We start from the raw sequence: 24,978 nt of genomic DNA, 5'->3' as shown, positions 1-24,978 counted from the left end.
GGAAGGAGTGGGCATCTCTCCTGCTGGATTGGCACTGAAGGTATGGGGTTGATGTTGGGGTGGGGTGCCAGGAGTTCGGAGAGTGTCAGGGTGGGGTGCTGGATGTTCTGGGAGTGCCGCAGTTTAGAGTAGGTTGTCGGGGTTTGATGGGGCCCGGCGATTGTGCTGAGGAAAGGTACAGGGAGATGTTGGGCGGGGGGGAGAAGTGTAGGGCGGGGGTCTATGTGTAGGGGGCTGTGGGATTAGTGAGTGTGAGGGAGAGAAGAATCGGATCTCCCTGCTGGTTCAGCTGATCCTGCGTACTAGAGAACGGATCTTTATAATTCGTATCCAACCCATATATAAACTAGTACGAGAATAAGGGTCTATGGATATTCCCCAAAACACCACATTTGCCTTACAACTTCAAACGCAATCTAATGCCAAAAATTTTTAGAACAATTTCAACCCAATTTTTTTTTTTTTAATATAACCTTTTAAAACACTAGAAACAACCACAAACATTCATTGTTTCCCAAGTGGCAAATAAACTAGGAGGGTGGTATATCATATAGTTTAAACAAAATCTCAGTGCATAGGACCTCACATAACTTATATGTTATCCCAAATCCACATACTAGTTGATTTGTAACATATAATCATTTATATCACTACCTCCTTCCCATCCCTTAGGTCAGTGTAGCGTCATATGTGTTTATTCAATAAACTAAAAGTGTGCATCCTACAATTTTCAATATTTAATCAATATCATATTCACCAATAAAATTCAAAATTTAGATTCTTAAAGCAGCAACAGTTATCTTATATGGCCAAAATGCCAATTCCAACGTCGGTTCTGTTATGGGGCATATTATAATATCAGAAGTGGCATTAGGCCCCGGTAGGTACCTCCAGAGGCAAGATTCACATCAAAGGCAGATGTCAGAAATGTAGGCCTTGAATTTCCGGTACCTACCTTTGCCACAGATACGATTTTCTAAACAGTGCTGTTGTGTGATTGGCCCATGATCAGCAGCCGCTTTTAAGGAGGCTGCCAATAACATTTAGAGAATCTGGGCCTATCCTGCCTAATCCCTACAAATAGGTTCAAAGTGGGTAACAAATCAAATGCTAAAACATATAACTTCAGGAGTTAATAGCAATCACAAAAGATTTGATTATCAGCTCCAATGTCTTTAACACTCAGATATTCTAAAACATTTTGCGCCAATGCTACAACACTGACTGAAGATCCCTTTTAAGTGAGATGAAACTGGATGATGCCGCAGTGTTTTTCAATTTTAATCAGTGAGAAAATATGATGGGGGGGTCATTTAAATTTTCTCAATATAAAAAGATGTCAAATGGCTTCAATTCCAACGAGACATTTTACTGCCAGTGATGTTTTCTGCTGCAGACATGTCCAGTCTTCCACTCCATCACTTTCAATTATGTAGAGTATGTTGCCATCTTGTGTGCCCGAAGCATTGTAAGGGATGTAGGAATAGCAATGAATTTTTATTCTCAAAAGGCAGAGTGTCATTCAATTAGCAAAGTAGTATTAAAGACTCTTATGATTTTGTCATATATGATCCAAAGGCTGACAATTAGGACATCATATTATTTCTTATTTAGAAATAATATGAAGACAAAAACACTCTAGTCTAGGCATGATCTAACAAACATTTATTTCATGCTAATTTTTTAACCCTTTACATTAACGGGTGCTAGCAGCTCTTCTTCCTTACTTTTTTCTCCCCCCTGTCCAGCAACACCCCCCTCTTTCTCTGATTCCACTGTCTAGCAGTAGGCCTTTTCCCTTATTTTTACCTCCCCCCTGTCTAGCAGCACCCCTTCACTGCTCCCCCTATTCAGCAGTAGCCTATCTCCATTGGTTTTACCTCCCTCCTGTCCAACAGCACCCCTTCCCTGCTCCCCCTTCAACAGTAGCCATTATCCCTTCCTTTTACCTTATGTGGGGCTATCTCCAATGCTCACACTTTCTCCCTGTCCTCCACCTCCAGGGTGCTTGATTTCCCCTGATTTCCCTCGATTTCTGGTCCTTCGCTTCCTGTTTGTCTCCCTGGACAGCGTGGGTTTTTTTAAATCATGTAATCCACTGAAACCGCCGCGTGCACCGCACACCACATGCCGCAAACAGCCACACGCACCACAAACAGAATATGGCCACGGAAGCACACATCACAGTGGCAGGGGTCATGCGCGCTTAGGGTTTTATTATAGAGGATTTTGTGCTTTGGGAAAAGCCCAAGATAATTGTATAAACAAAAAACTGCAGCATCCATTTTACAATAGGTAATTCAACAGCTATATCTATTAACTTATGAGGGGCCGCTGAAAAGTTCTCAGCCCAAGAAGAGAAAGATGTGGATCCATGAAGAGAAAGTGGTCTATTTTTTGGTGTGAAAGTTTACGAGGGGCCGCTGAAAACTTCTCAGCCCAACCATCGGCACTGCGAGTCCTGTAAGTCAAGTCTTTGTCTTATATAATGTACTCCCTGAATGTTGTAAAACTTTGTAGCTTTGTTCATCACTTAGAAGTATGATTAAGCGATTAATCAAAGCAGTTGCACATACCTTGAATTTTTTATTAATCTGGTTATATGTTAATGACTATAGACATGGTCTTATTTTATGTCACTGGTTTTTAGTCAGATTTTGTGTGTTCACACTGCTTTCTGTATATTTCTTGAAATATTCAATAAAAATCATTGAACAAAAAAAAAAAAAAAATTTTTAAATAAAATTTGAAACTTGAGCCATGAAACTTACAAGTTATTCCACACTTTTCTTGACACTTTCAATTGAGTAGCTCGAACTTTATAGAACCCAAATATTCCTCAGTGAGCTAATATCCAATATAAGGAAAATTAATTGGGTAACAATTCCCTATCCTAATGTTCTAACCCTATGGGCTCCTTTTACTAAGATGCATTAAAGCCTTAATGCGCAGAATAGCGTGTGCTAAATTGCCATGCGCTAGACCTTAATGCCAGCATTGAACTGGCGTTATTCTAGAAGTGTACCGTTCGGAATAGCGTGTGGTAATTTTGTGCGTGCGCTAAAAACGCTAGCGCACCTTACTAAAAGGAGCCCTATATTTTCTCTTTTCTCCTAAACATTGTAGTTCAACCTGTTTTCCTCCTGTTTCGTATATTGTTAAAGTCGTGAAAGTATATATCTACTAAAACCTGTTTTTATATTTGTAAATTTTAAATACACTATCAACGAAAAGTGGGGAACAACTTGTACGTTTCATGGCTCCACATCAATCTCCTCTTGGTTGGGCTGAGAACTTTTCAGCAGCCTCTCGTAGTGATTCAAACTTTCACACACAAAAAATAGGCCACTTTCTCTTCTAAGACAGGCATACAATTGTAAGAAAGTTTTGCATTATGGCCAGACAGCAGATATGACAGCTAAACCTGTAAAACTGTGACAAACTATTGTAAATTTTGCCGACTATGGGTGACTACTTTGACCATCTATTCTTTTTTGCTTTCTAACAGCATTAGCACTTTGCATTGTGCAGTCAAAAGGGGTATTATAAATGTGTGTTAAGGGAATAATGAATGATTTTGGTCAAATAGCACATGTTAAATAGCAAAAATCATGTAATATTTACCTTTAATAAATGTTAGTTTACTGCAATATAAGCTAATTAATGAGATGTAAAGCCTCCACCACTGCTGTAGCCATGCGCCTACCCCACAGAAGAACACTAGAACTGCTATCCTACCGCCCCCAAAATGACTTGTGCTGTTGCCCACCATGAGTGCTCCCGCCAGTACTGTAGTCACATGCCCTCCCTCACCGAAGAACACTGGCGCTGCTATCCTGCCACCCCTAAGATGACCCATGATCCCTAAGATGACCATGCGTTGCTCTCCATTTGTACCCCCTCAGCCGACTTCACGCTTACCCATCAGCTCTTGAAGAAAAAAGCCGCCGCCGCCATTGCTCTGTATTGATCCGACGCGGGGCCTTGAGCATTTGTGCATGCTCAAAGCCTACTGTTTCCTGACCCGTCCAAGATGCTCAGAGATTCTTGGAGGGGGGCAGGAGCTGGCAGGTGTTGAGCATGTGCAGAGGTCAAGGCCCTGCATCAGAATAACACCGAGCATTGGCAGTGGCAGTTTTTTTTCTTCAACAGCTGATGAGTAAGCATGATGTTGGCAGGAGGTGTGTGCATGGAGGGCAACGGCATGAGTCAGGGGTGGCAGGATAGCGGTGCTGGTGTTCTTTGGGGAGGGGGAATATGACTACAGCACTCATGGAGGTACGCATGGAGGGCAACGGCACAGGGGGTGGTAGGATAGTGGTACTGGTGTTCTTCAGTGGGGGGTAGGCGTGTGCCTACAGCATTGATGATGGTCATTGGGGACTGAAGAGAGGATAGCAGCACTGGTGGTCAGGTGGTATCTCGAATATAAACTGAGATCCTCATTTTGGGGCCATTTTGTTGGCCCAAAAATCTCGGTTTATATTCGAGTGTATACGGTATTTTCCTTATCTGCCCTGGAGGGCTCACAATCTATCTGTAGTACCTGGGGCAATACACCACCATTCTTGCCCCACTGATGCTATATTTCAAAATGGTACTGTGTGACCTATTGCTTTCTATGTCTGACACTATTGCTACATAGAAAATGTGACCCAGTATCATTCTCTGTGGCTATGACAGTAGAATGCCTTTTAGAAAATTGGTGACATTTTATGAATTTCCATTTTCACCCTGAATAATATCAGACTGAGGAAGGAATACAAAAGATTATATTAGGATATAAATACAGGAAGTCATTAAAACATGAAGGATGAGTCCAGCAGTCAAGCAAAAATATTTAAAGGAGAAATGTGACCTTCTGAGTTTAAATTGACACAAGGGTCATCCACATTTCAACATCTTTTTCTTTGTAACATACAAACAATTCAGACGGTAAGGTTGCCATGGTGACACAGTAATTAGGGTGACTTCGTTCATACAAGATAGTGAGGCTTTTGTTCTCTTGTACTGTACTTTTTTTTAAGCTGCATATTGAAACACTGTCCTCTGGCTATCACTATTAACATGCAACTCACTGCTCTGGGAACCAAATGTCCTGAGATGAGTGCTGGCAAGCTACTTTGGCCAAGGCACAGCCACTTCACTCCGTGCTGTCTTAACATCCGCTGACCAGGTTTAGAAGAACCAGCTGCCCTGGCTCCATTTTTATAATTATGTTTAAATCCAGGAAAATCAGCTTGTTGTGATTTTTTTTCTTCTAACCTCTCTTTCTCCCCCCCCACCCCCCTTTTTACTAAGCCATGGCAGAGGTGTCAACTGTGGCTCAGAACGCTAGATGCTCCAGTGGCCATAGAATGAAAATAATCTTATAAAACCCAAGAACATGATTATTGATAGCAAAAATAATTTCTGTAGGACATGCATCCATGGTCAGTACAGTCTATACCTGGAGCAATGGACTATGTGAGGGAGGAGGGGGGTAGGGCAGTGCCTATAGTTCTAAAAATCAATAATTTGCATTTTTGTTTTGTTTTTTGGGTATTTTATTTGACGTTTAATTTTTTTACAAATTTCATTTGTTCATTGATTTTTTATTTTTAATTAGTTTTTCTTAATTGACCGTTATCTCCTGCCATTGTTCTGCAGATGGACTATAGTTCCAATTCTCCGTTTCTACTCTTTTAAACTGTTCTGAAGCAGTTTTGAAAGGCATATCAGTGCATGTGCACAGGGTTTTATTTGCAGGCGTGGGGCTTTTGAAAATTTCTTAAACATATGCATGTACTGATAGGTGCATATAGCAAATAAGTCAAATAAGTCTGAAAAAGTCTTAACACCACGAATACCTTCCTTCTTCCCGACTCACCAATATTGCCTGATCTACTCTTTACCATCACTAGAAATGACCAGTGAACTTCTTTTGTAACCCACCTCTATGGGCTCCTTTTACAAAGGCGCGCTAGGGCCTTAACGCGCGGAATAGCGAGCGCAAAAATGCCATGTGCGCTAGCCGCTACCGCCTCCTTTTGAGCAGGCGGTAGATTTTTGGCTAGCGCGCTAATCCGGTGCGTGCGGTAAAACCCGTGGCGCACCTTCGTAAAAGGAGCCCTATAACTCTTGTAATCCGCCTTGAACCACAAGGTAATGGCAGACTAGAAATCTCTAATGTAATGTAATGTAAATATGTCTATAAATTTATGTACTTATTTGAAAGACATTCATACAGATAGAATGAGGGCAAATATGTACAAACATTTTCACAGGAAAAGTACCACATCCTTTCCCAGAGTCAAGTTTTAAAAGTAAAATTTACTCTTGATATACTGTGATATTACAGGTTACTGTAGACTACACATGCATGCTTTTTTTTTTCAAGTTGCTCCCCTTTTTGATTTTCATTGATTTTTGATACCTTTTTTTATTGGACTAACAAGACATCTTTTGACAAGATTTTGAACGCAATACCTTCTTCTTCATGTTAAAATAAGCAAAAGATGAAATATGTCAAAATATGAAAGTAATACATAAAAGCATTACAGTGACAGTTTTACAGGAAAGGTAGGGGCGCAGGGAATGGTGAGAAGCAGGAAGAAATGGTTAGATGATCAGAAGGTGACAAAGAATTATAACCCCCCCTTTAACTAAGGCTTAGGGGTGTCCAATGTCGGTCCTTGAGGGCCGCAATCCAGTCGGGTTTTCAGGATTTCCCCAATGAATATGCATGAGATCTATCTGCATGCACTGCTTTCAATGCATATTCATTGGGGAAATCCTGAAAACCCGACTGGATTGCGGCCCTCGAGGACCGACATTGGACACCCCTGAAAGCCATAGTAGAAGTTTCTATCACGGCCTGGAGCGCTAAATACTCCGACACTGCTCTGACGCTCATAGAATTCCTATGAGCGTCAAAGCAGCGTCGGAGCATTTAACGCCCTGGGCAATGGTAGAAACCTCTACCCCAGCTTAGTAAAAGGGGGCCATAATTTTTTTTTTAATCTATCTTTATTAAAAACTGAACTGCGTCAAAACTTTCCAATATAAAACTAAGCTCTTAATATATAGCTTTCTCTCTGAACTAATAATGAAGCTTGAAATATAATTTTATGGTTTATAATGTGATAGGAAACCCAGATTTCTGTTAAGGCTGCTTTCTATGGTGTCAAAATATTTCATCATCTTAACTTCAAAGGTTTTACATTCCTGGATTTCTTTCCCTTTTAATATTCTGACCATACAGTCATTGATGCAGTGCTCTGGTCTTGCAAAGTGCTGTCCGACAGAGCTTGGCTAGCTTTCTGGTGTTTAATGTGGCGTCTTTATGAGTTGAATCTTGTCTTAATATTTTTCTTGTCTCACATTATCTGCATTGGATTATGTATATTGCATGTGAGGATCAGTAAGAGTAGGATTATCTTATGTTGAATGGTTTTCTCATGTGGTTAACTCTACTGGCACATTGTGCAGCCTGATATATTGCAGGGACATCTGTCATTCTTTTTTGTTGTTGTTTAGCTTCTGTAGGAAGTTTGCTTTTTTCCCTCTCTCTAATTTTTGCTTTTGGTTAGATGGTTGTTGAGGTTATTGAGAAGCAGCATTGATGTATCAGTAATTCATCCTTCTGTAGAAGTGGAAGAGAAAATGTCTGCCTACCTAGTGCTTTCCCAGTTCATGTTGTCTCTATGAATATCTTTGTAGCCCACTGTGGAGGATGTACAGATTTGGTAGGGACTTTGATGTTGATAAGAATAGCCATACTGGGTCAGATCAATGGCATATCCAACAGTGGCGTATCCAAGTCACAAGTACTTGGCAGAAAATAAGATCATAAGATAGTATCTCCGACTCTAGGAGAGCACCAGGATGTCCATCTTCACCTTTAACAGCTTCCTTTCCCTTTGGTTTGAGTCTTCCAATACTTGGAAGCTACTAGAACTTGTATCTTCAGTAGGATTCAAGTTCTGCAGAGAGAAGTAGACACTGGAAATCAGGCAGAGGAAGATGCATGAGAAGAACTGGGTATAGAACCAATCCAAAGAGAATGTAGATACAGAACCTGGAAACAGGCAGAATTCAAGGCAGGCAGAACAGGTTTACTGTCAGCAAGCAAACAGAAATCAGACACCATAAGTCAGAAGAGAACCAGGCACTCGGAACTCCCCAGAGAGGCTTGTTTAAGGATAGGGAGAATTGGAAGTTTCAAGGTTATTGAGTTACAGAGGGTGCCTTCTATAGGGCCTAACAAGTCTATGAGTTATTCAGAAAGATTAATTGAGCAGAGACCAGTAGTAGAAAGGACAGAAGTAGGGTGGACTGACCACTGAGGCAACCAGGTAGTGCCCGTGGGTCCAAAGCAGCTGGGGAATCAGTGCCTCCCCCTATGTGATCTTGCATTCTATCATCTGTCTCCTTTCCATGCAATATTTCTCCCACTTTTCTCCCTGCCCCAGTCTTCCTTAAACCATGTCTTCTAGGAGGTCTTCATCAGTGTAGCAATTAACAGTGGCTATCTGTGGCTTGCTCAGAGCCTCTCTTCTGCCACAACTCACTCCTCTGATGCAACTTTCTGCTTATGCAGGGTGGGTCATGACATAAATGGAGGAATCATGTGGGAGAAGCCATGGGGGGTTGTCAAGCAGATGAGTGAGAGGAGGATAATAAATACAGAGGGTAACAAATGTGGTAATGGGAAGTAGAGAAGAATATGATAATGGTGAGAAGGGATTAAGAGGCTAGGGAAGGAGTGATATAGAAACTGGAAGAGGTTGGGTGTGAGAGAAGGAGATGGAAAGTTGGTAGGAAGTTGAAAGGTAAAGAAGAAGAAGAAGATGGAGGACTCTGGATGAGAAAGCAGTTGAAACTCAAGTTGACACTTGAGAGGCAGAAAAGAAAGAAAGGGAGGAAACAGCTAAAAGGGAAAGATCAATATGTTGGAGATAGATGTAACGATGGAATGGAACAAGATAGGAAAAGTGAGGAAAAATGGCAAATGGACAGAGGCCCCTAGAAAGAGTGTTCGTGGATGACAGACAGGAAAGCAGCAAAGTAAAACTACTGTAGGACTAACATGATGGAAAATTAAAATGTCCAGACAACAAAAGGTACAAAACAAGTGTTTCATTTTCAATTACTAGAGTATGTTAGTTTGGGAAATGTGCATTATGGATGTCTTTGTATTATGTTCAGTACAAGAGGAAGTGCATTTCTAGTTTTATTTCTTCCTTGTAGTGGTACATACTTGGTTTGACTTCTTGGGGTTCCAAGCTAAATGTTTGTCTTCATATCTCTATTTCTAACTTGTGATTCTTTGTTCTGTATTTTGTATTTAGTGAGGGTCTGTCTATGTGACTGAGGTACACTATTCTGTTACCATGTAACTTCTGTGTAGATATCTGTGGCTGTACGGTAATTCTGTTTTATTGGTATTTTAGGGCCTAATGTAATATTTGCAGTGATGTTTATGCATAGGTAGGATTCATCCTGCTTGAATCATAGGAATTAGTGCTACTGTTGTATAACATATTGCTATTTATATGTTAGGATTTTTTTGTTTAGTATTTCCCAGTGTGCCTGGTATTGAAAAGATACCGTATTTTCATGCATATAACGCGCACACGGGTATAGCGCGCGGGAACAAGGAATTTATGTAAGAAAATTTTGGTATAGCGTTCCCACGCGTATACCGCGCATGCTCCTCATTGAACTTTCATAATCCAAGCCAGCGTTTAAGTCCTATTTATCTAACTGCTGATTCGTATGCAAAATGACTTCACAAGAAATATTAGCTGAGCTATTTTAACTATCAGCAAATGCCGTCAGCAGGGAAATTACCAATGAAGTAATTTTGTTTCCCAGGTTTTCTATTGTAATGCCTATTCTATTGTGATGCGGTGTTTTCTGTCTTGCTGGCGCCCTCCTCCATCTTCCTGCATCATTCGCTGAAAGCCGCGGGCAGCGGATCCTATGTGCCTCTTGCGGCTGACCCAGAAGTGTTCCTCTGATGTCACGACGTCAGAGGGAACGCTTCCCAGCCACAGGAGGCGCATGGAAGCCACTGCTGCGGCTTTCAGCGAACACTGCAGGAAGATGGAGGAGGGCACCAGCAAGACAGAAAACAATTGTATAACGCGCTCACGCATATAACGCGCATGGTTATGCGTGGTTTGTAAAATCTTATATAACACGCGCGTTATATGCGTGAAAATACAGTATATGCTGGATCCGGGTTTTGAAAAGCTTCCCATCAAAATCGTGTCGGGAAGGGGCATCCGCAAACGCAACCTGGTGATGTCACACGCACGCATGCGTGCATATGACGCCATTGCGTCGCATCTGCACATGCGTGGATGCTGTCTGGGGCAGAATGGGGTGGGACTGGGTGGGCATGGGGGTGTGGCCAAGAGTCCGGATTTTCCTTTGGGAAAATCTGGTAATCCTATGTTTGGTATGTCCCAGTTGAAAAGAATGTTGACAACCACTGCACTAGAGCCTCCGCAGAAGTTAATGTACCTCAGTGTAATTTACCTTGAGCTATTCTAGAGTCACCTGATCCATGCTGTCCCTCCCTCTCCATCTTAAATATACAAAAATACCTCTATGGGCTGCTGATCCCCATCCTTTTTATCTTAAAAGTATTCCCCATGGCTACCAGCCCCCTTCCTTTCTCTTTTCTTATTTTAAAATATATAAACTACATTTTGCTTACAAATAAAAGTTACTAGTAAGGTGATTCCTTACCCCTTTCTTCCTTCTGGGCATAAAAAGAAAGGCTCAGATTGTCTAAGCAGTGCCATTGTCAGCAGCCACCTTAATAATGGCCGCTGATCGTATGTCAATCAAGCGATGGCGTCATTTAGAAAATCACGCCTTCAGGAAAGGTAGGCGCCTACATTTCTAGTGCCTACTTTTGATGTCAATCATGCCTAATGCCATTTCTGGCATTAGCCATTCCTACAGTGGGGTTGGGTGATGTAAAATGCCTCTATAAGCACAATTACGGTGCTGTTTTTTTAGGCGCTGATAGGCATCTTGAAAAGTCTTTTAAAAGGTCTTCTAAATGGTGTTTTGCATTTAACTTAGGTGTTGGTAGGGTGCCTAACAGTGCCTAAGTTAAGGTGCCCTTTATAGAACATGGGCCAAAGTGCTAGTTGAGGGACCCCACTACTATACTTTTTCGAACAGGAGATAGGAGTGCTGTCTAGGAATTTACTCTATTACCAGTAGGGAGACAGGGGCAGGAAAACCACCTACCAGTAGTCTTTTTTTAAAGTAAAGAATATGGGGCATATTAAGATGTAGCAGAAAGAAGAGAAGGGCTCTGATTGCCGTAAAGAGTGAGCTTTAGAAATAGTATGATAGTTGCAGAACCAGTGATCTCTGTTTCATGGGAGGTTGAGGGAAGCCATGATCATTATTGTCCAGGAGCCCAAATTATTGTCAGTCCATCCCTGGACAGAAGAGGTCTGAATTTATTTCCTTCATAAGAACATAAATGTTACCATACTGGGACAGACTGAAGGTCTATCAAGCACCAGTATTCCATTTCTAACAGTTGCCAATTCAGGCCAGCTCCTAGAAGATAATTTTATTTGTATGTTTTAGTCTACTCTGACCAAAATGTCTGCAGTCCAGTGCATCATCACCATTTCTGTTTTCCATGGAGCTCTCAGTGGTAACAATTAGCTGATATTCCTCAGCAACACGTGCAGGAAACAGACAAAAATCACTGCGGGAATATGTATGTGTGAAAGTGTGTGTGTGGGGGGTGCTTTTTGTATTAGTGAGTACTGGTTTGGTTGTGGAAGGGCCTGAGCCACAAGGGGCTATTTGGCTTTGAATGATGATGAAAGAATCGTAGTTCAATGTTTGTCTGAGATTTCAAGGTTGACCCTTCAGGAGTGTGTAGGGATAAGTGCAGGTTTTTCATCTAATAAGCTTTAACTGAATTTTCATCATCTGGCTCTGCATTTTTTGGTCCAGAGAGAGAAAATACAGGGATTGCTATGCAGATGGTTTGGCTGGCAATTATGAATGTGAATAATGCTGTCATTGCTGGGTCGAAAGCCTCAGGGAAAGACATCTCAAAGATTAAAAATGAAATTCCAATACAAGATAAAGTGAAAAAAGATACCAGCAGAAGAGTTGAAACCCCAGAAGAGAAAATTTCTGAATTATAAAATAATAGAAATAAAAAAGAAAATAAGATGATATCCTTTTTTTACTGAACTAACAATACATTTTTGACTAGCTTTCAAAGGTAATATTTTCTTCTTCAGGCCACAAATGAACAAAAGATGACAAATATTAGAATATATACAGTAAGTGAACATAAAACATTCCAGTGACAGTCTCTTGGGAAAGGTAGGGTGGGGGTGATAAACAGGAAAAGATGGATGGGTGATCAGAGTGTGATAAAGCAGTAAAAGACATGTCTACCTAAATGTATCCTTGCAGTACAGGGCACATTTCTACGGCCTGGGTCCTGTAAATGGCAGAAAAGATCAGGATCAAGGCTGGAGTAAGCTACAGCAGCAAATCCAGGACTGCAATAGCGCATGGCCATTAAAAAAGATAAGTACATGAGCTCTTACCACCACCTATTTTGTAGGCAATATGGCCCTGATTCTATAAAAACAACACAAAATATGTTCATATAGTTTCAAAAAAATGTTGTCTGACTTTGGCACTGAGAAGCACTCCCAATTCAAACCCAGCATGCATCCAAAATAAGAGGGAGAAAAAAACCTCAGATTAACGTAGCGGTGACAAATGTTCAAAGACACAAGAAAAAACCGCTTCCAATACATTCATAGGCAAAAAAAACCACCCTCATTTACAGCATAGGTTTAGAACAGGGCAAAGCCACCCAAAGGCACATTCAGTGACTTAGCTGGAGCTCTCACACTGTCATGCCTCAAACACCTCTCAACAAGTGACCTTGTTTCACCAATTCCTTGGCTCTTTAGGGGATCAAAGCCGTGATCAGTCCCGGCTGTATGCTGTAAATGAGGGAGGTTTTTTTGCCTATGAATGTATTGAAAGAGGTTTTTTTTTCTTATGCCTTTCAGCATTTCTCACTGCTACGTTAATCTGAATATTTTTTCTCCCTCTTATTTTGGGTGCATGCTGGGTTTGAATCGGGAGTACTTCTCAGTGCCACGGTCAGACAATATTTTTTTGAAATTTTATGAACCTAGATCAGTGCGCCTAGCCAATCTAGGTACCTCACTTAATTTTTTAATTGGCTCAATCGGCACTGTTAATTGAACAGCATCATTAAAAACCAATTAAAAAATAATTTTCAGGTAGGCGCCTAACTCAGTAAGAACAATGTAGGCGTCTACATTGAGGGATGGGTGAGAGGAGAGGAAAGATACTACACATGTGAGGGGGAGAAAGCACTGCTGCCGGCGAATTGGGCAGCACTAGTGTTAGGGAGGGGAGTGTCAGGGATATTCGGGAGGGGCTTCAGGGGTCGATCTTAACTAGGGCTTATTTCTGGGGTAGGACTTATATTAGGAGCTTCTTTAAAAATCATGCTAGGGCTTATTTTTGGGATAAGTCTTATTTTTGTGGAAACACGGTATTTGTTTTCTTTTCCATGTCTGGACATTTTACAAGGCATGATATACTCTTTGATGTTGCGAGCTGAAACACGGCCATATTGGTTTTTATGCCTTGTTGCAATAAAGGTTGACTGGAAGAATAAGAAGGATCTATCTTGAGTGGTTTACCAAAGAATATTCTGGTCACTTGCCCCAAGTGTCACCCCTACTTCTTGTGGACCTATACCAGAAAAAATACCAGATAGTGCATGTAGTTTACAATCATGTTTGCAATATAGCCTTTGCAAAGCCTGTCATGCTCATAAAGAGCATGCAAAATTTTATTCATATTAATCTAATGCATCTGAAAAATTATGCCAAACACCTTATGAACTATTAGCAGAAAGCCTGCTGGTTCCCAACCCCTCTGAGATGCTCTGCCAGGCTCTGCATCCAGCCCCCTCATTCACTCTCCTCCCCAGCCAGAATGTGAAAAAATGAGCATAGACTTTGGCTCATTGTCTTCTGCCAATTTATTTAGCACGTCACATAATTCCATATATTCTAACAAGATCTCTTAAATCAATGAATCAAAACCAGTTACATGTAGCATCATATCGAATAATTATTCATGAACATGTCCAATGATAAATTTTTTCAGTACAGGGTCCTTCATTATGGAATTCACCTTCTTTATTAGGTTGCAAACATCTTTGTATAGATTTAAAATCTTTTTTATTTAAAGATGCCTATACTTAAAATTGGATTAGTTTTCCAGTGGGAGGAAATTTCTGGAAGACAATCAGATAATCCTTATGGGGCTCATAATTGAAACGATAATACATCTAAAATCCCGCCTATATCGGCACTTGGATGATTAATAAGACAAGTTGTCCAAGTGCCAATAACCAAAACGGATTTTAGACATATTTAAAAACAGCTTAGACCTCTTCAGTACTGCTCTACGCCCAGAGCTCAAAGGGGCGTTTTAGGAGGAGTGGTGAGGGTGGGATTTGGGCAGGATGAGGGCTGAGCTACACTTAGTCGTACTGCAAGTATAACCAAAAGTTTAACGAGACTGTATAGACGGAACTTGTACATTGTGACTTAGGCCATCTAAAAACAGGTCTAAGTGGCAAAAAGATATCCAAAGTGACCAGATAACAACTTCAGGAACAAAATACAGACCCCCACACACCTCCCCAGTGATCACTGACCCCTCTCCCCCCCCCCACACTGCCATAAAAATCGGAATAAAAACATACATATCTGCCTCTAGAACATCAGTATCTGGCATAGGAAAGCATAGTAGAGCTGCACAGAGGTGGCTTAAGTGGTCTGGGGGATGGGCTAGTGAACCATAGAGAGGCCACAGGCCCATAAGCCACTCTAACCACTACATTCATGGTAAAGCATGTGCACCCACCAAAACCCTTTTGTACTGCCATATAGGTGGCACCTGCAGCCATAAGGGCTAGTGGGAGTGATAGGTGAGTCTAGTAGGTTTTGGGGGGCTCACCATGACCTGCAAGGAAGTTGTAGTGAGATGTTTATGTAGCACCCTTTTTCTGAAGTTCACAGCAGTGCCCTCTAAGGTGCCCAACTACTCTGTTGCCATGTCTGGGTGACCAGTCCATCACTTTGCTGACCCTGTCCATGTCCAAAAGGACTTGTTCTAGGCATTTTTGACTTGGATGATTTTTTGGACGAGAATGGGGTATAATGATAGATGATTTAGCAGTCTGGATGATCAAACAGTTGGTCATACAAGTAGATGATTTTTGGAAAAAACAAATTTTGGACGTATTTTTTGAGAATGGACTTTAGACACTGCAGACTTTGGGCGACTAGTGACTTAGGCCCAAAATGGACTTAGATGTGTTTTTTTTTTAATGCCCCTCCACGTGTTTTCCTTTGCCATCTTTCCTATTTTAAATTGTACTTCCCCCTATGACCCTCATTTATTGTGTTATTTTAAGAAATACTATTGTCTAGTAGAATTATTTTATATTAGATGGTGTGTGGTGTGAAATGTGTGAAGTGGTTAGAGCTACAGCTTCAACACCCTGAGGTTGTGGGTTCAAATCCCATACTGCTCCTTGTGGCAAGTCACTTAATCCCCTGTTGCCCCAAGTACATTAGATAGAGTGTGAACCACTGGGATATAACATTTTTAATAAACTTGGAAACCTGGCTTTAGGGCAGGGGTGTCAAAGTCCCTCCTCGAGGGCCGCAATCCAGTCGGGTTTTCAGGATTTCCCCAATGAATATGATGAGCATACAATGAAAGCAGTACATGCATATTAATTGGGAAAATCCTGAAAACCTGACTGGATTGGAGCCCTCGAGGAGGGACTTTGACACCCCTGCTTTAGGGACTTTCTCAGCTCCAAACTTACAGTAGCTCTGGAAGACCTTGAGAAGCAACAAAAATGTTGCCTTCGCCCAGTGGCGTACCAAGGGGGGGGCGGGGGGGGGCGGTCCGCCCCGGGTACCAAGCCCTGAGGGGGTGCTCCCGGTCCGGTCCAGTTACCCCCCCCTGCGCCGGGTGTCGCGTCTGGAAACAGCCTGCAGCAAGATCGCGATGCCAGAGATCTTTGCCTGCTTCGACTGTTTCCTCCGCCACGGTCCTGCCCCTCCTCTGATGTCAGAGGAGGGGCGGGACCGCGGCGGAGGAAACAGCCGAAGCAGGCAAAAATCTCTGGCATCGCGCGATCTTGTTGCAGGCTGTTTCCCCAGGGCAGTAGCGTACCAAGGGGGGCGAGGGGGAGGTCCATCCCGGGTGCCGCCTTAGGGGGGGGGTGCACAGCTGGCCCGGTCCCTATCGCGCTCCTACCCTCCCAGCGAAAGCAGCATCGGCGCCATTATCGAAAAAGGTAATGGCGCCAGGCCTTGGAGCACCAAGGCAGACCGCTTCTCCCCCCTCCCAGCCGAAACCCCGCTGACCATCCTATCTCTCTCCCCCCCCCAAGTGAACCTTTCTGACCCTCCCAGCGAAAGCAGCAAACCTCCCTCCAGTAGCGTCGGCTTTATCCTCCCTCTGCCGCATCACTGATGACGTCATCAGTAACGCGGCAGAGGGAGGAGAAAGCCGCGAAGGAGGTTTGCTGCTCTCGCTGGGAAGGTCGGAAAGGTTCACGGGGGGGGGGTAGATAGGAGGGTCAGCGGGGGTTCGGCTGGGAGGGGGGAGAAGCGGACTGCCTCGGTGCTCCATTACCTTCTTCGGGCAGCAGCAGCGTTTACAATTCGCTGCTGTTGCCGGCTTCAGGCCTTGTTCTCTGCCGGGTCCTGCCTACTTCCAGTTTTCATGAAGACAGGACCCGACAGAGAGGAAGGCCTGAAGCGGGCAACATCAGTGAATTGTGAATGCTGCTGCTGCCCGATGAAGTTCAGGACATCGGGGAAGGAGCAGGGAGAAATCGGCTGCTGGCTTGGGGGTGAGGGTAGGGAAAGAATCGTGGAAGTGGAGAAATCGGCACGATGGCTTTGTGCAGGCTAGGGGGAGAGAGAAAGAAAGGCAGAAAGAAAGAGGGGGACCAAGGGGAGAGAAAGAAAGGCAGAAAGAAAGAGGGGGACCAAGGGGAGAGAAAGAAAGGCAGAAATAAAGAGGGGGTCAAGGGGGAGAGAAAGAAAGGCAGAAAGAAAGAGGAGGGCCAGGGGGAGAGAGAAAGAAAGGCAGAAAGAAAGAGGGGGACCAAGGGGAGAGAAAGAAAGGCAGAAATAAAGAGGGGGGTCAAGGGGGAGAGAAAGAAAGGCAGAAAGAAAGAGGGGGGCCAGGAGGAGAGAGAAAGAAAGGCAGAAATAAAGAGGGGAGCCAGGGGGAGAGAGAAAGAAGAAGGATCAGAAGAAGGACCAGAGACTCATGAAATCACCAGACAAAAAAGTAGGCAAAATGATTTTATTTTCAACTTAGTGATCAAAATGTGTCCGTTTTGAAAATTTATATCTGCTGTCTATATTTTGCACTATGGCCCCCCTTTTACTAAACCGCAATAGAGTTTTTTAGCGCAGGGAGCCTATGAGCGTCGAGAGCAGCGTGGGGCATTCAGCGCAGCTCCCTACGCTAAAAACCGCTATCGCAGTTTAGTAAAAAGGGAGGGGGAATATTTGTCTATTTTTGTATAGTTGTTACTGAGGTGACATTGCATAAAGTCATCTGCCTTGACCTCTTTGAAAACCCGCGGAATATAAATGATAATTAACATTTTCTCTGCGTACAGCGTGCTTTGTGTTTTTAAAATTTTATTGTTGGTAGATCATTTTGACTTGGCCACAAAGGTAAGGGGGAGGGAGGGAGGGGAACTGCTGAAAGACATCTAATAATCCTTGCAGGCTTGACTGCAGGGAATTATTTTTGTAAAATCATGTTTTGTTATGTGACTGGCATTATCTAGACTTTAATTTCTATGAATGAATAGAATGAAAATGATATAAAATTACTTGCTTGTTTTTATGTGCGTGCGCTGAAGGAAAGTGGAGAGAGAGTGGGCTGAGGATGCTGAAGGGAAATGGGGAAGAGAGTGGGGAGAAGATGCTGATTTATAAATTGACAATTGTACAGAATATTGTTTCTTTTTATACTTTAATATAAACAATTCAAGGCTTGTGTGGATGGAATCAGGTGGTTTGCGGGGATGGGGACCGAGCTTACGGGGATTAGTCCAATAAAATTGTATTTTTTTATATCTCATTATTTGTTTTATTTTTATTTGTTAATTTATAAAGTGGTGATTGTTATGTATCAGTTTTTTCAAATTTACATCTACTGTCTTTATATTTTGCACTGTATTAGAGGACATGTGTTACTATTTTTTGTGGTGTTGCATTGTATCCAGGGTCTGGTTTCTTGGAGGATCAGTTTAACTTTTGTCTACATATTTCTATTTTTAGTTTGTGATTATTCCATTTTGGGCGAGGGTGTATCTCTGTTCTGTGTGTATGAAAAAGACATAGTTTTCAGTTGGCATTGACTACAGGACCAATTGACTGTGCGGGATCTGGCTTGTTTAGTTTTACAATGTATGTGTTGGTGTTCTAGTGCTCACTGCAGTGTTTAAGATGCAGCCTTTTCCTAGGTACACTCTTGTGGTGCGATATGTAGATTGGTACTAAAAAATCATATTTTTCATATAGATGGGGGGGGTGTCAAAAAATGATGGGCCCTGGGTGCCACATACCCTAAGTACGCCACTGCCTGCAACTACTCCATATGTACTTCTAATGTCATGACAATTTAGACATAATTTATGTTTTGTTATGTTTGGAATAATGGTTACATATATGAGGTTCAATAAAAGAAAATTTTCACTGCCTGTTTCTATTCTGACCATTTATTCCATTTCATGGTTATTGCAAAAAAAAAAAAAAAAAATTTTTACATGGGGGGGGGGTGTCAAAAAATGATGGGCCCCGGGTGCCACATACCCTAGGTACGCCACTGCCTTCGCCAAGCTAGTTCTAATACCAATGTGTTCTCTTCCTTATCACCAAGGCCTTGGATCCATCTGCCACAAGACTCTGCATATAGTACTGATGTTCAGAAGGTACTAGGAAGACTATGAAGAAACCAACAGAGAAGCAACTAAAAACTACAAGCAAAGACAGTGCTCTTTGCTAACTTTTTTCTACAGATGCACATAACCCTACAGGGATTCTGCTGTCATACCTGAAAAACTGATGTACTATGATAAATTTTTGAACATTATCTCATCTGTAGTTTCTGCTGCTGACTCAGGACTCGCTGATAAAGGAGATCAGCTAGAACTGATGAGAGGAGAAGCTGCCATCCCATTGTAATACTGAATACCTCCTGGAATGGATCCAACTTTGGGTGCCATGATAAGATAGGATGGTTGTTTATCTTCTGTATTTCAGGGGCTAGTTTCTAACATTTCAGACCAGGCTAGAAGTTTGGTTTAATTTTCTCTAGAGAAACTTAATTTTAGCAAGAAAGAATTATTAACATAAGAACATAAGAATTGCCACTGCTGGGTCAGACTGGTGGTCCATCGCGCCCAGCAGTCCACTCACGCGGTGGCCTTCTGGTCAAAGACCAGCGCCCTAACAAAGACTAGTCATACCTGTGTATGTTCTGATTCAGCATCAACTTGTCTAACTTTGTCTTGAATCCCTGGAGGGTGTTTTCCCCTATGACAGACTCCGGAAGAGCATTCCAGTTTTTTACCACTCTATGGGTGAAAAAGAACTTCATTACGTTTGTACGGAATCTATCCCCTTTCAATTTAGAGAGTGCCCTCTTGTTCTCCCTACCTTGGAGAGGGTGAACAACCTGTCCTTATCTACCAGGTCTATTCCCTTCAGTACCTTGAATGTTTCGATTATGTCCCCTCACAATCTCCTCTGTTCGAGGGAGAAGAGGCCCAGTTTCTCTAATCTTAGTGGCTGACAGTTATGTTTTGTAACAAATCTACTGCTAAGAAATATTGTCAGACATGTTGTGTTTATCATATTTATCTTCCAATAAATCATGAAATATTTGCAGAATGCATGCACACAGCCTTCTTTTTGTCAGTCGATAATCTGAACCTGGGACAGGAGAAATAAATTATTCCTTAGACATGTTATTTCTCCAACACATCCAGGTCAGGGCATGTCAAATTCTAGTAGTATTTTAGAAAAGATTTGGCTCATAGAAATAGAGAAACATGATGGCAGAAAAAAGCCAAAAGTTCCATCCAGTCTGCCCATCCGCAGTAACCATTATCTCTTCCTCTCTCTAAGAGATCCTACGTGACTATCCCAGGCTTTCTTGAAATCAGACACAGTCTGTCTCTATCACCTCTTCCGGGGGACTGTTCCACGCATCTACCACCCTGTACAAAAAAGTATTTCCTTAGATTACTTCTGAGCCTATCACCTCTTTAACTTCATCCTATGCTCTCTCTTTCCAGAGCTTCCTTTCAAATGGACTCGACTCGACTCATGCGTATTTATGCCATATAGATATTTAAACGTCTCTATCGTATCTTCTCTACCTTTCCTCCAAAGTAAATATATTGAGATGTAGAGCCCTTTCTAAGATGCATGAAGCAGTGACGTACCTAGGGTATGTGGCACCCGGGGCCCATCATTTTTTGACAACCCCCCATGTAAAAAAAAATATTTTTTGTAATAACCATGAAATGGAATAAATGGTCAGAATAGAAACAGGCAGTGAAAATTTTCTTTTATTGAACCTCATATATGTAACCATTATTCCAAACATGACATAACATAACATAAATTATGTCTGAATTGTCATGACATCAGAAGTACATATGGAGTAGTTGCAGGTGATGCTTGGAACAGTTCTGATTGTGTTAGTTCGGTTTTATGTGATTTTTGAACAGAAGAGTTTTTATTTCTTTTTTGAAGGTTTTGTAGCCTGTGGTCGAGGTCAATAGGTTGTAGAGTTGGGGGTCAAGTGTTGCAGCTCGAATGGCTAGGAGGTTGTCAAACTTTTTTTTTCTTTTGACGTTTTTGGTTGGAGGGTGTGTGAATGGTGCGTGAGTTCTCCTATGTCTGGTTGAGGTGGATTGAATTATTTAGCTGAAGAAATTAGTTACCCCCCATTCCACACACATTAATTCTCTTCCATTTTTGTTCCCTTTATAAAAAACACTGATAAGTTCCCAGAAAAAAAATACATTAAAATAAGAAGTGAAAACAAAGGCCCCTACAGATGAGAACATAACATAAGAATAGCCTAACTGGGTCAGACCAATGGTCCATCATGCCCAGTAGCCCATTCTCATGGTAGCTAATCCAGGTCACTAGTACCTGGTCAAAACCCAAAGAGTAGCAACATTCCATGCTACCGATCCAGGGCAAGCAGATGCTTCCCCCATGTCTTAATAACAGCCTATGGACTTTTCCTCCAGGAATTTGTCCAAACCTTTCTTAAAACCAGCAATGCTATCTGCTTTTACCATAACTTCTGGCCACTTCATTTTTAAGCTTAGATTTTTCCTTCCAAACAGAGACCTTGCTAGATGTCAAATACAGAAAGAACAAGGTAACTTCACAAGGACTTAGCTGTGCAGGAAATGTGAATCTCCTTACACCCACCATATAGTGCAAAAATGTGCAAAGGTCTGGTTTTTTTCTTTCAATCACTACATAGCCTAATGCCACACAAGCAGTGCTGTAGGTCAATGCTAAGGTTAACAAAGTTTCCTTCCTTGGACCACAAGGAAATACTGACAAACCACTGGAAGAAATCCCAAAACAACTACCCAGGCACAACACCCAAACACCCACTCAGTGTGTGAACCAGTTGAGTGGAGTGGACTAACTGGGGGGTGGAAATGGGCCCGGAGTTTGCTCAGCAGAATTTCCCAGACCACCTCTTCCTCTCAACACATTGACACGCTGCCACCATCACTTCCACTAGGAACACCTCACCGGGTAGGCCAGCAATGCTTATCTATAATAATAAAATGCTAAGCGTGCATGCGTACTCTCGCCGCATGTTCCCTGAGATCTGATCTGTCGGGATATGGTCGGTAGGAGTGCGCATGCACGCCAGAGAAGCCTCCCTGCAAGACGCAGACCAGCACGAAGCTCCGACACCAGCAGGAGCGCCATTGCCCACATGTCGCCCTCCGTCAGCTCGCATGGGAACTCCAGCTCCACCAGTCCCCGGTGATCCGTGTAGCCGCCCGCCTTGCACAGTCCATCCGCGGACGGCTCGGTTCTCTGCCCCCAGCGGCTCAGCATCGACCGACCGTGCCAGGAGGGCAGCGCCACGTTCAGGAGCTGCCTTAGAGCGCCAGGCAGCTTCGCCCCCGGGAGGCTGCCGGGCCAGAGCGACAATGGCCAGGTCAGAGCTGTCGGGCGGGATCCGGGGGCCGCTCGGAGGTCCGGACGCTCATCCTCAGCTCCCTGCCGGCCGGTGATAGGAGTATGTGAGGGAAGATCCTGGATGGCGGCTCCGGGTAGCTCTCGCAGCAGACGTTGGAAAGAAGTGGGGAGGAGAAAGAAAAAAGGGCACATGTGAGGGAAGAGGATAGAGTTAGAAATAAAGATAGACAGACAGAGGGCAAGGGAGAAACACAGACAGAAAGAATGACAGACAGCGTCCAAGGAGAGAGAGACAAATAAAAAACAAACCAGACAGACAAATATCTACTCTAGCACCCGTTAATGTAACGGCCTAACACATACAGAAAAAAAACAAATACACATACAGCAGGCAAAGAGACAAACACCAAAACAAACACAGACAGAGAGACCACAGGGAAGTGGGGAGGGGGGGGAGGAAAATGATGCACAGGGAAGTGGGATGGGAGGGAAATGCTGCAGCACAGGGAAATGGAGCGGGAGGGAATGCTGATGTAGCTACTGCACAGGGAAGTGGAGGGGGGGGAGAGAAATGCTGCTGCATAGGGGGCAGGGAGAGAGACAGATAGAAAGAAAGACAGATAGTGGGAGGGAGGGAGACAGAAAGAAAAGAAGAAAGAGACAGAATGAAAGAAAGACAGTGGCAGAGAGAGACAGAAATAAAGAAAGACTGACAAACATATATTCTAGCACCCGTTAATGTAACAGGCTTAAAGACTAGTAAACTTTATAAAATACTTTATTATATTTTCTTATAAAGCACATATTTTAACTGAACTCTCTGACATCCTCAGCCTTGCCATTCACAAAAATAGAAGGAAGAAAAGTTCCCGTTTCCTGCTGTCTCATGTCCCCGGCCTATACAATATTTTTCTTCTGCAGACCCTTCAAAAGTCTGACCAAATCCTCGTTTCACTTGCATTATAAAGTACTGAGGATGCCATCTCTCCCCAATCCCAGGTCCTAAAGTCTAAGACAGTAGCACAAACTAGTGCTGCCCGATTCAGGAAAAAAAAATAAATTTCAATTCGATTCAGCCTATTGAATTGCTTTATCGATTCGATTTTCCTGCCCAATTGGTTTTTATTCAAACATCCTGGTGGGTTTATTTTATAGCTTTTTCGCCCCCCTTTGGCTTCTCCTAACCACACTGGCGCTGTGGTGTAAATAAAATAAAGAAACAAAAAGGACTTTTCCTCTCTCTGTTAAATTCTAGCTCACGTTTGCGGTCTAACACCAGCTCTGGCAGGATACACATTTCAAATCTGACATATTGTAATCACAAAACAGAAAATAAAATTAATTTTTCTACCTTTTGTTGTCTGGTTACTTTTCAAATCTTGTTGGTCCAATGCTCTGGTAGTCTTCTGATAACTTGCTTGCCAGAGTCTCCTTCTTTCTCCATGCTAACCATCCATCTGCCATCTCTGTCCTCCCCTTCCGTTTCCCTTCCCTCCCCAGGAGGTCTGGCATCTTTCCTTTTTTCGTCTCCCTCCACAGATCCATCTTTTCTTAACTACCCTTTCATCCAGCATCTCTCCCTCCTTCCCCACCACCCCAGGGTCCACCATCTCTCCCTTTCTTTTCCCAACTACCCTCCTATCCAGTATCTCTATCCCCCCCTCCACACCATCCCTTGTATCCAGCTTCTCTCCCTTTCTGTTCCTTCCCTCCCTAAAACCCATGGCCCATCATCTCTCTCCCTCTCCTCTATTTTCAGACCCATTATTTCTTCGCACCCAAAGTCTGGCATATGCGTGTCTCTTTGAACCCCCCCTTCCCTCCGTGTATTTCTACACCAGGGCCCCCCCCTCCCCTGAAGGCCTGTCCCCCCTTGAAGGCCTGCACCCCCAAAGGCCTGTTCCCCCCCCTTGAAGGCTTGTCCCTCCGTTGAAGGCCTGCCTGTCTGTCCCCCTTGAAGGCCTGCCTGCTTGTCCCCCCCCTTGTAGGCCGATCCCTCCCTTGAAGGCCTGCCTGTCCCCCTTGAAAGTCTGTCCCCCCCCCTTGAAGGCATGCCTGTCTGCCCCCTTGAAGGCTTGTCCCCTCCTTGAAAGCCTGTCCCCCCCTTGAAGGCCTGCCTGCCTGTCCCCCCCCTTGAAGGCCTACCCCCCTTGAAGGCCTATCCCTCCCTTGAAGGCCTGTCCCCTCACTTGAAGGCCTGCCTGCCTGCCCCCCCTTGAAGACCTATCCCCCCTTGAAAGCCTGTCCCCCCCTTGAAGGCTTGTCCCCCCCTTGAAGGTCTGCCTGACTGTCGCCACCTTGAAGGCCTATCCCCCCTTGAAGGCCTGTCCCCACCCCGAAGGACCGCTCGCCCCCCCCCCACCCTGAAGGACCGCTCATCCCCCTGGCCTCGGTAGAGAAGCAGCCCACAGAAAGATTGCGATGCCAGCGATCCCTGCGTTGCTTTGGCGCTGCTTCCTCTGCCACGGTCCCACCCTTCCTATGATGTCAGAGGAGGGGCGGGACCATGGCGGAGGAAGCAGCGCCGAAGCAGCGCAGGGATCGCTAGCATCACGATCCCGCTGCAGGCTGCTTCTCCACCACAAACAGTGCGGGGGGGGGGGGTCGGGGGGGAGAATCCGGACGCAAG

General features: G+C 43.5%; 1 long non-coding RNA gene across 1 annotated transcript; it reads left to right on the top strand.

The window, feature by feature from the left end:
• On the top strand, window positions 1-19,540 carry LOC117366311. The gene is made up of 3 exons (XR_004540557.1): window positions 1-40; window positions 2,329-2,463; window positions 19,039-19,540. It is a non-coding gene; the product is annotated as an uncharacterized LOC117366311 (long non-coding RNA).
• Window positions 19,541-24,978: the final 5,438 nt, after the last annotated feature.

Source organism: Geotrypetes seraphini, chromosome 9, assembly GCF_902459505.1.
Source record: "Geotrypetes seraphini chromosome 9, aGeoSer1.1, whole genome shotgun sequence".
Lineage (NCBI taxonomy): Eukaryota > Metazoa > Chordata > Amphibia > Gymnophiona > Dermophiidae > Geotrypetes > Geotrypetes seraphini.
Note: the sequence above shows the minus strand (reverse complement) of the source record. Positions and strands in the feature narration are given on the sequence as shown.